The sequence below is a fragment of the Aythya ferina genome (genome assembly GCF_964211825.1).
Source record: "Aythya ferina genome assembly, chromosome: 4".
NCBI classification, from domain to species: domain Eukaryota; kingdom Metazoa; phylum Chordata; class Aves; order Anseriformes; family Anatidae; genus Aythya; species Aythya ferina.
Window position 1 is genome coordinate 19,288,509 of NC_140300.1, and position 11,002 is coordinate 19,299,510.

At 43.4% G+C, this 11,002-nt stretch overlaps 2 long non-coding RNA genes across 2 annotated transcripts; both read left to right on the forward strand.

Annotated features, from left to right (window-relative positions):
• Nucleotides 1-3,249: 3,249 nt before the first annotated feature.
• On the forward strand, nucleotides 3,250-10,293 carry LOC311435782. Its single transcript, XR_014692402.1, has 3 exons — nucleotides 3,250-3,297; nucleotides 7,263-7,353; nucleotides 10,231-10,293. It is a non-coding gene; the product is annotated as an uncharacterized lncRNA (long non-coding RNA).
• LOC311435780 lies at nucleotides 3,300-6,792 on the forward strand. The gene is made up of 2 exons (XR_014692400.1): nucleotides 3,300-3,474; nucleotides 5,798-6,792. It is a non-coding gene; the product is annotated as an uncharacterized lncRNA (long non-coding RNA).
• Nucleotides 10,294-11,002: the final 709 nt, after the last annotated feature.

The window sequence follows — 11,002 nt, forward strand, 5'->3', positions numbered from 1 at the left end:
GCCTATCAATAAATGTCTGCTGATGGTCACAGTGCTCTTCACTGAGTGTGAACCTAGCAAGGCCAGCTCTCGCCAGATGTTCTCCTGCTGTGGTCTTTCTGAAGTGATTTCAGTGTCTCCGTCTCCAGCTGAGCCATCTGAGGTGCAGGACAGAGCTACGCAGCTCAGTCCATGGCACGGCAGTGTGGTGGTTGTCCTGCTCTCAGACATTTCCAAACTGCGTGGCCTGGCAAGGCAGCCTGGCCCCAGCTCAGGCTCAGGTCAGAGGTTCTCATGGAGGAAGATGAAAGAAAGTTATGAGGTCTGCGTTTGTCCTGCTTAGCCTGGTTGCCTTCTTGGGCCAGGCTGTGCGAATCCTTACCTCCCTCATTGGTGACATCTCTCTAAGAAATGGAAAAGGGGAAGGAAACAGGAAAAAAATAAGCATCTCACTGTGGCTCAGGTGGGATCCCATCTCTGCCTGCAGTCCTCTGTGCTCTTCTCCCCTCCCTTCAGGCATGACAATGGCGCTGAAACAAGGAAATCCCTAGGTGATGTTCACCCAGCTTGGGAAATATAGGGACAGGGAGTGGTATTTCAATTTTTTTCTACCTTTCTCCCCCATTGCAAGCCTGGGATGCTGGGGGCTGAGGAACCACAGAGCAGCAGTGGGGCTTGGGGTAACACAGCTCTGAAACACAGCTGACTTCTGGGGGCAGATGAGGTGAAATTAACGCTGGGGCTGGGTGACAGGTTGGACCAGGTGGTTGAATGACTGCGTGTGCATCACAGCAGGCAGAGATCACTTTGGATTCATCGTCAGCAATTTCAACATTAGTTTGAGGTGCAGGGAAAGGAACCCATTCTGCTTCTCTGGATTAAAACAAAACACGTAGTGAGCGCTTAGTGAGGCATCCTACGCCCAGGTTCATGGAGCTGGCAGTCCCCAGACACCTCATGGTCATGGATGTGATGGAGCCCATACCTCCTAATCAGGTAGGAGACTGACACCCATGCATTCACAATCTCAACAAAGCCCTCAATAAAGTGGGCCCATTGCATTCACTGAGGCCCACGAGGAGGGAAAACAACTGTAAGCATTCAGGGGTACCTCATCAACAGGGCTTCACCTTGAAGAAGATGAAGGAGACCTTTCTCCTTGTGTAGGGTGATAGCCTAGCCATTTCTCCTAGGGTACATACACACACACAGAGGGGTGTGGGTGTGCTGGCTGCCAGCACTGCATGTTGGTATAGCTGCACCCATTTTGTTGGGGTTGGCCTGGGAAGTAAAACTCAGTGCTGTGGGATTGAGTGGTGGCTAGGTAGCTACCCCGGGTGCCTGCAGGGTTTGTTTTCTGGATGGCAAACCTGATCGACAGCTTAGGGTCATGATGTGCTTCCCCACAGGAAGAAAGGGTACTGGTTATAGAAGTAGAAGAAAATATAAAGAGGGGGGAGTGGGTATCAGTAGCAATTGTTAAGCCTCAGGCTTCAGGTGGCTATTAGGCCAGACAGAGCACTTTGGGAAATAAATAACTGCTGAAATATGGTGAGAGGTGTGAGAGGAAGGCTGGCTATTGTACAACACCCAGGTCAGGTATAGTGAGGAACAAGGAGATGCAGTAGGAGCAAGCAGCCAGGGTTCACCTTGTACGGTGCGGGTGTCAGGCACTGAGTATACCCTGGTTCCTGGGCCTGGCCTGGCTGGATTCTCCTCTCTCTTGACATTTTTCTAAAAGCTGGTGTTATACCCAAATGCTTCATCAGTCATCATAAAAAGTAATTACTGGCAAAAGTGCTGCCTGCAAGACAGATTCCCACTTACCTCAGTTATACTGGAACAGATCCTGCTCCCATCTGTAGCAGTGCCATGGAGAAGAGTTAAGTGCACACAGCCTGAGGAAGGGATCTCTGTCAGTGACATGAAAATCACGCAGTACACAAGGAAGCTACTGTATTTTACAGTGGTGGTATTTGCTTTGCAGGAAAGAATTTCCTCTCCAGAGTCATCAATCAGCACAAGAGGAGAAGGTCAAAGCAGATTAAAGCTGAGGGTAGATTAATTTCAGTTCGGTTTGATTTGGTCCCAAAGAAATGTTAGACCAGTTTTGTGGAATGCCTTTTTCCTCACTAGAGAGTGAACACTTAGTGCTTTCACATCAAATTTAGCATTATTGCAAAACTTTAAGAAGATTACAAGTGAGACTGGGCAGTAAAATCCCTTTGGTGTATGTACAACAAGGCAGCCTACAGTTAATGGAAAGTGTCCCAGTGCTGCTGATGGGCCTCTCTTCTGAGCAGAAGGAAGGGATGTTTCAACACCATCTGTTAGTGTCCTGGCAATCCTCCCAGATGCAAATGCCAGAAGAATTTAAAATTGCTTCACCTTGACTGGGGGCATTGCCTCAGGAATGAGCACTGACGATGGTCTCTATGGGACAGAGTTTTCTAAGTGCACATATGCCTGAATGTATGTTCTCCAGGACAGGCATTTCTTGGGTCCGTGAATGACTGGTAGGATAACTGGTGCTGTGTAGGATATCATAAGTGCAATTGTTTTCTAAATATCCACTTATATTTCCAGACATGCAAAATAAACAAATGAAATTGGGGCTCTACAAGAAAGTTGGAGAGGGACTTTTTACAAGCACATGTGGTGATAGATAAGGGGCTTTTACCTTTAAGCTAAAAGAAGGTAGGTTTAGATGAGATATAAGGAAGAAATTCTTCACTGTTAAGGTGGTGAGACACTGGCACAGGTTGCCCAGAGAATCTGTGGATGTTAGGATGTTACACCCCTGGAGGTGCTCAAGGCCAAGCTGAATGGCTTTGGACAATCTGGTCTGGTTGGAGGTGTCCCTGCCCACGGCAGGGGTAGGAACTGGATGGTCTGTAAGATCCCTTCCCAACCAAACCATTCAATGTGGAAATGAAAAATAATAAATGAATGCTTAAAATGTTGTCTAACACATAAAGTGTTACAAATAAACATCACTCAAGATGGGCTGTTGTTTTTTTTTTTCTCCTTTTTTTTTTTTTCTCCTTTTCCTTTTTTTTTTTTTTTTTTTTTCCCCTTAAAAGCTTCAAGTAGCCTTTCAGCTTTATATTTTTAAACTCTATAGAGACGGATTATCTGAGCTAGCTCTATCAGCTCCTGGTGCACACCTGGCAATACTTTAAAGCAAAAGGGAGTGATTGAAAACAGCTGAAAAGTGACTGAATAAGAAGAAAAATCTCTGAATTAGAAGTCAGCTTCTGGCTTAAGGGTATGAATCAGAAACTGCTATCTATTTAAGCTTCAGAAGGCTGGCTTGTGGTAGGTAAGTTGGCTTTGGAGATATATAATCTGAGTCTGTGGCTGCTTAGTAATTTAATGAAGAAGTAAGAGTTTAGGGGTGGGGGTGGAGGTTTAAGCAACAGTCAATTTGTCTGAATCTATTTTACTAGCTCAGGAGTGAGCTGTGTCCTTGAACTAGAGGAGATTGTGTAGAAGGTGAGAATAATTCTGCTTGGGTGCATCAGTGGTGTTCTGAAAAAATTAACTGGTGAAGGTCTTTTTCTCAATATTTATTGCATGAACACTATGTATTTATTTCCCTTCCATGTTTGTGAGTTAATTCCTGTGAAGGTGTCCTGTACAATCCAAGTCTGAAATCCTTGATAGTTGAGTACTGGATGTGAGGATAAATTTTAGTTAAGACTTTGTTCTCTCCTGGAGTGGGGTAGTGAGGAAGTAAAGCAGTAGATATCTGCATGTACTTGTTGCTCATTGCTACTATAATGACGTAGGAGCTGTGGGTTGGATTTCTGTACTTTAAATGAAGAGGAAAAAGATTGTGAAGGAAGCTCATATGTTTTGTTGTGCAGATAAAGAGATGTTAATTGTGGCTAAACATTGCTAGCTATCACTACACAATGTGGACAACTTGTCTAAAAGAATGTTGCAGTAAATGAGGTGCTGGGAGTTTTGTCCGGAGACGGACAAGAAAACCCCTTTAGAAATCTGGCATGTGAAAGCACAGAGATGTGAACTGTGTGCAATGGCTGGGTGATGAGCAAGATGGGATGCAGTGGTCAGGAGAGGCAGTGGTAAGGGCATGGTGCTTAGGGGTATAGTTTAGTGGGTGATATTGGTGGTAGGGGGTGGTTGGACCAGATGATCTTGGAGGGCTTTTCCAACCTGAACAGTTCTATGATTCTAAGTGTCTGGGAGTAAAGATCTTGTCTCCAGATTATGCCACCTCTGTGTGGAGGTGACCTGTGGAGATATCATTGGGTAGGAGACAGGTTTAGTGCTGAGTTAGAGCTGTGGCTCAGAGAGTGTAACTGAGCTTCTGTTTGCTGTGTAGATCTTTGATTTTATTTTTTTCCAAGATCAGGTGGAGGACAGTGGAAAGGAGCAAGCTACTAGAAGAACAGCCCCTTGTAGCACCAGTCATAACAGAGCTGGAAGCCCTATAGCCCATATACTGCTGTGTGCATGGATTGTCTCCTCCAGGATGGTGTGAGATGGTTGTGCTGCTTCAGGGGCTTGCTCCTAGGCTGGGCTAGTATGGGGCTGGCTCAAAACCTCTAAGAAGAAAAACAAAAAATTGAATCTAGACTGCTGACACAGGAGCTATTGGTGTAATGGGTGGGTGGTGGATGCTTTTTTCCTATCCTTCTGGAAGGAGCATTAGGTGCCTACATCCCAGGTTGGGCACCACCAGTAAAAGGGATGGGGAGGCATCCTGTTGGGGCCATGCAGGAGTTGAGTGCTCTCAGTACAGTAGGTGATGTTGTCAGGACTGTCACCTGTCTGGCATCTCATAATTTGTAGAGGCAGGGCATATCTCTGTGAAGTGACAGATGTAGGCATGAACCTCCTTGGAATAAGAGGCTGTGGAATGATACTTCATCTGTAGTGTGTTCTCCACTCAAAAAGCTGTTTTTATAATAAAAAATGCTGTATACATTTTTCTATTTCTTTTTACAAAGACAGTAGCATAACCACACAGCTGTATCATTATATTAAGTATCCCCCTCCCTTTTTTATTTTTTTAAATAAAATAAGTGGTGTCAGTAGAATAGCAAGTTCACATGCATCCTAGGCACTGGAGCAGCTACACAAAATGTTGAGTTTTTACAGTACACAGAAGCTGTAATCAAAGTTAGTCAAAAAGATGTACCACAAATATCTTTGAGTTCCTCTGTTTCTTAGATGAGTCTTAAAGAATGCTGCAGAAAATTGGGGAGGAAAAAAAAGGTATTTCAAATACGTTCATGGGCTTATAATTGCAGACCAACAAAAATTAGGTGTCTAAATTCCAACTTATAAGGCAGGAAAAGGCTTAGACTGAGGATTTAATTATTCTTAACTGTTGAAACTGACTACCTATTATCTTCATTGAACTGTTAAAAATATATATGTTTTCTTTAAATAAAGTTGGGCATCCAAATTGCATATTTGGGATCTAACTCCTGACTACTCACACTTGCCAAGGACTCTGGGCTTTTCTCCCATAATGCCTGGATAGCAAAAAGATTCCCCTAAGGACTCATGTTTAGTCAAATCTAATGGATTATGTTTTCTGTTTCAAAACACATGTACAGTTATGTGATGTTTCTTTCTGTGGTGAGGGGAACTGCTTTGGACCATTCTACTTTATTTACAAAGTGACATAAAGTCCAGTCCTACAGCAGTAACCCTTTTGCTGGCTGAAACTGTCCTGCTGACTGTGCAAGATGTTAGACCTGGAAGTCAAAAGTCCAAAGGAACAATTTAATTTATTAGAATTAGGCACAAAACCCAAATCCTGAGGACATGTTCTTTAAAGTCTTACAGGATGCTGCAAGGATGATGTAATGTCCTTATTCTGATGGAGATAAAAATAAAGCTATATTGCAAGACAGATAATGTACCTCATTAATTTCATTTACCTGTACCAGCAAATGCTTATAAGCATGAACTAGCCCAAGTGATTGAGATATAGGCTGGTGCTGGTGACACAAGAGCTGTGGCAAGGCCACTTGTATGGAACATTCCCAGGGTAAGAGCTCCAGATCACAGTCCAGTCGTACCCTGGTCTGACTACAGACAAATGTGTGCTCAAACCCTGCGCTGCTCCCTGCAGCATTACCAGCCAACATCAGAGACCTGGCACGGCTTATTAGGTCCAGCAGGTCTAAGTACTACTGCTGGCTGAACCTTTGTCCAGAGCAGTGGGCTGAGAAGAGACAGTAAACCTCTACTTGATCTTTGCTGCTGAGATAACTTGCTGATAGTGCCTGGGATAGCCCATGCAAGCAACTACCCTGATGAATCATCTCTAAACTGCTTTGTCTTGACTGGTGCTATACGTGGACTTCTGCCATTGCAATGAAGTCACAGCATTTATCAGTGAACAGCAGTAAAAACCCAGAGAACTACTCTTCTCTTTCTGGATGGAGCAGTAATGGAGACTGTGGAAGACATTGAGGACTCTCAGGACTTCCCCCCTCCCTGCTTCAGTGAGCCTCAACTCAAATTACCAAATTCTGGCGGGATGGCTTTGTGTGTGGAGGGGATCAAGACTGAGATAAATGCTGAAGCTTTAGATTAATCATCAGTGAAGAAGCATTGATACTGTATATCATCTTCAAAAGACGTCTTACTCCTAGGACAGAGAAGTTCAGTTTGTAGTATTGTTAACAGTCACACAATCTTTTAAATGCTTCAAGAAAAGCCTTTTACTGGTTTCAGTGGAAGAACTGATTTTTGTCTTTACATATATGCAGTAGGGACCTTTGTTAAATTTGGCATCCCATCTTCAGCCCTCCAAACACTTCTGGAGTTATGTACAGCAGCCACACAAAGCAGCACGAGGCCTCCAAAGCTCTGCTTCCAGCCGTGTGTGTGTGTGTTGGGGTGGTGGTGGTGTAATCGAGTGCCTGGCAAATCTGTGACTTTTATTTTTATTATTTATAGGCAGAGTTATGAATATAAAAACTACTTTCCTTCAATGAGGGATTTTATTTTATGAATATACCACTGTTAAGCACTTAATGCATTGCAAGAGAATCTAGGTGATCATGGGGTAATGATACTGGGGTACAAGGTACAAATAGGCATGATGTAGGGGAGAGTTGTGATAATCATAAACTGAGCTTGAGATATATATATGTATGTGTGTATATATATATATTATTTCTTCCCCTAGCTAACTGGATTAGCACACAGGATAATAAAACTTACCTAGAAAGCTGTGTAGATAGCTTATTACTCAAAATGCTGTACAAGTTGTTTTCTGTCTCTGATATCAGCATCAATATCAGAGAGCCGCCGAGTCTGTCACAATGCTCTTCCTCGGTATCTGAGCACCAGGGGCCTCCTGCATACTTCTGGATATGTCAGGTATGAAAATGATGTTTTTATTTCCTTTGCTGATGGAAAAGCACAGAGGTTGTATTTGCTGTGCCTGGCAAAAGAGCTTGCCTTAGGAGAGCTGAGAAATGGGCTGCACAGCAGTGCTGCTGCCAGACCACCTCTGGGCCCTCTGAGGTGGTGTCTGCACTTGCCATGGGTATCTGCCTGGCTGCCACTTCTGCTGTGGGTTTCAGTCTCTCGAAGGACATGTACGTGCTTGTAATGTGTATCAGTGAGCAGTCCTGAATCTGTTAGTCTGAGATGGGTATCTGAAGAACTTGGCCAGAGTTCATTTAGGCCATGGAATATTTGGATTCATGTCTCTGTATTATTGAAGCTTTTCAGGTCCGTACATAAACTTCTAAATACTGACCTACTGGTGCTTATGGAGGTTGGTTGTGGTTTTAACATTCAATTTATTATTGTTTGGGACCAGACACAGTAAATATTAAAATAAATAAATAAATCTAGGGGAAAGACTTCTGATTAAATAAATATGACAAATTGTGGAGTATGTAGAAGCTTTAGGTTATTTTCACTAGAGCAGATGTCTCTGGGTATCCCATACTGGTATTGTTACCAACAAGGTTGATATGGTTAACTCTCTCTTCTAAGAGTAGTGTGCTGTGGTTGACTTGAAAATGAAACGGGAAGAGCTGCTCATGTTCAGCTGGAGCTGGCTTGGAGGAGCAATGCAAGTTAAGGAGCAGATGTGAGCCCCCAAACCTTGGCATGGACAGCATGTGGAGTTGGTGTGGGACAGGGATGGCAGGGACGGTATTCTTGCTACCAACCAACTCTGCAGAGCAGAAGGGGAAAACAGGGCTGTGAACTTCCTGGAACGAGGCAGAGTGTGAGTGGAAGCTCTGACTTATCATTATCAGCAAGCCAGCTGCAGTGCATTTTGGAAAGGCTGACTTGTTGTCTACAAACACCTCTCACATGAAAACAAGTCTTCAAGACAGCTCTGAACATGCTGGGACTGCTGGGAGGCACGAATTGATAAATGGGTTTGTGAATCACAGAAATCAGTTCTAACCTTACAGTAATAGGTACTTGGAGGGTGGGGGAGGAACAGGGCCTGGCAGCACACAGCAGAGGCCAGCAGGCAACCAGCAGTTCATCTGCCCAGTTAATCTGAGCAAGGCCTAAGGATGTGTGTGGTGAGGACTCTCACAGACATCTGTGCTGTCCAGCTCTGTGCTCCCCAGCTTAGCCTGTTCGAGTCTTGACAGTGTCGGGACACAGCTCGGGGGTTCCACGTACCAGGGCTGCCCCCAACACGCAGCTCATGACGCACCCATATTCTGAGAAGGAGTTTGACTATGGCCATGCTTTACCGCTTCCTCTCATGGACAGGCAGTGAGTGGAGCCTGGCCTTCACTAGCTTGGCAGTAGGAATTTAGCTGGAGATTGTGCAAGTTTAGAAGCAAATTAGAGACACTTGCTGTGTAAATCCGTGGCTCAAGGCCATGCCATAATGAACAGAAGGAAAAAGCCACATAGGTTTCTCAGTTTCTGCTCTGTCAAACTGCCTATAAAACAGTGCTAGGCCCTGCTAACCGGGTTGTGCTTTTTGCCGTTCACCAGGCAGAACTGATAGGAACAAACAGCAATGTTAGGAGCTATCTGGAAGGTTGGTGAGTGATCAAAGAGACGTCAACAGGGACAAACACAGGAGAAAACCAAGAATCAGGTGATGCGAACAGGGGACAGAGTCAAGGTCAGTGGGTATGTTAGAGGAGAGGAATGATCACTGACGACCAAGTTACAAAACAACCTGCCGCAACCAGCTTTCTTCTGAAGGGTTATTAAGACCTGAAAGGTAGGTGAGTATCTGATGGCATTTACCAAGCAACCCAAGTCCTGTAAGCCAAGGGGCACATAAGCACTGTGGCAATTTGTTTGGAATCTCACTGCTTGAGAATATCTAATCTGTAGCAAGCTCTTTGCAAACAGATGTTGTCTAATGCTTGGTTATGTATGCATAAACTGCATGGACTGCAGTTATGTAACTTATCTGTTCCTTCCCATTTGGGTTACTCATTACTCTTTTTTCTTTTTCTTTTTTTTTTTTTTTTCTTCTTCTGATTCTCACCTCCACGAACCCATATGCAACTGTTTATAAGAGAGATGTATTTAGGCATGGACTTGGACATTTTTTACTGTAAATAACAATTTGGCCTTCTGGCACAGGATTTAGTTCCTAGATAGCTTAGGAAAATTACTAGGAAAATTAGTTTCCTAAAAAATGGAAGCTGTGATGTGTTTCTAGCATGTCTATATGCCAGTGTCCGCTTTTTCTTTGTTTACTGTGTTATTTCAGTTATTCAGACATTGCTTCTATCACCTATGTCTTAGGAGAGATCAAGGGAAATTGCTCTGTGCCTGGAGTTGCCTCATCATTCCTTAGCTTCCTTGCACTTGGGTTTGTTCTTCAAAAATACCATCTTGTCTCTTTCACTTCTATTCTCTATGGCCCAGTCTTTTAATTCAGTTCATATGTTTATGGCAGGGAGAAAAGGATGTGGGGAGGAAATTCCTCAGCCAAAGCTTATTGAACCTGTTTCATATCTCTGTACTGCACTTCATCCAAGATAGGGGCCAACAGTCACCCGGTGCTAAAAGCCATAGTCCATTAGTCAAAAGGGACACATTATACAGAAAAGAATTGGGTATGAAAACAAATCTCATAACGGGTATTTCCCAAAGCTTTGAGCCTTCCTCATAGCTCAGATGGAAAAGCTATAGTTCCAGCAGGAGATGTACTTGCAATGCACACTCCAAGTACCAGGACTAATATATACGTGTGTGTGTGTGTGTGTATGCAGCTGTAAGCACATGCTTATTATGCCTGTATATTAGGGTGTAATGTTCATCGCTGTACAGACTGGGAAACAGCATCATGCAATGGTCACAGAATCACCCACGTAAGGATGCCTGCAGTCACTTCTGTCCTGCTACTACCTTGGTATGTAATTCAAACTTCAGTTTCTGCAAGTTTTGCATAACCAATTTGAAACACCTACTACATGATCCTTAGGCTGTTCCCCACTTAGAACTACTCAATGCTGACTTTATTTTTGAAGTTTACCTTCACGTACTCATGTTCCCTGTCTGTAACTGGTATTTAATTCTCAGTGGTATTTTTTTATTGTAGCATTTTGATACATTGTGCATAGGAACTTCTGGCCTTTGTCACTTGCAGTAACACATAAGTTTACTTAGTTGGTACAAACTGTACATTAACTTTATATAATTCAGCACTTACTCTGTAAATAAGGACTCTAGAATTATTTGATGTCTGTAACTTACTTGTTAAAGATAATTCTAAGCTTGAACCAAGACAAAAAAGGGAAAACATACATCACTTACACTACCTTAAGCACCACCTGTTTTGCAAACCGTTTATTTCTAGGCTGTGCTGTTGAGCTGGCTGGGCTTCTATAAAACATGTGAGCACGCAGAATTCCAGTTCTAGAGTCCTATCCTTCTGACTTTTTCTTTAAATATTTCTCTCTCCCATCCTGACCAACTCAGTACGTGCTCAAGAACTGTAAACTGCAGTGGTCTTGTTCTATCAAAATTTTGGTTTAAGTTGAAACAACTTCTTTTTGTGTTTTCTTGCAGATGTCAT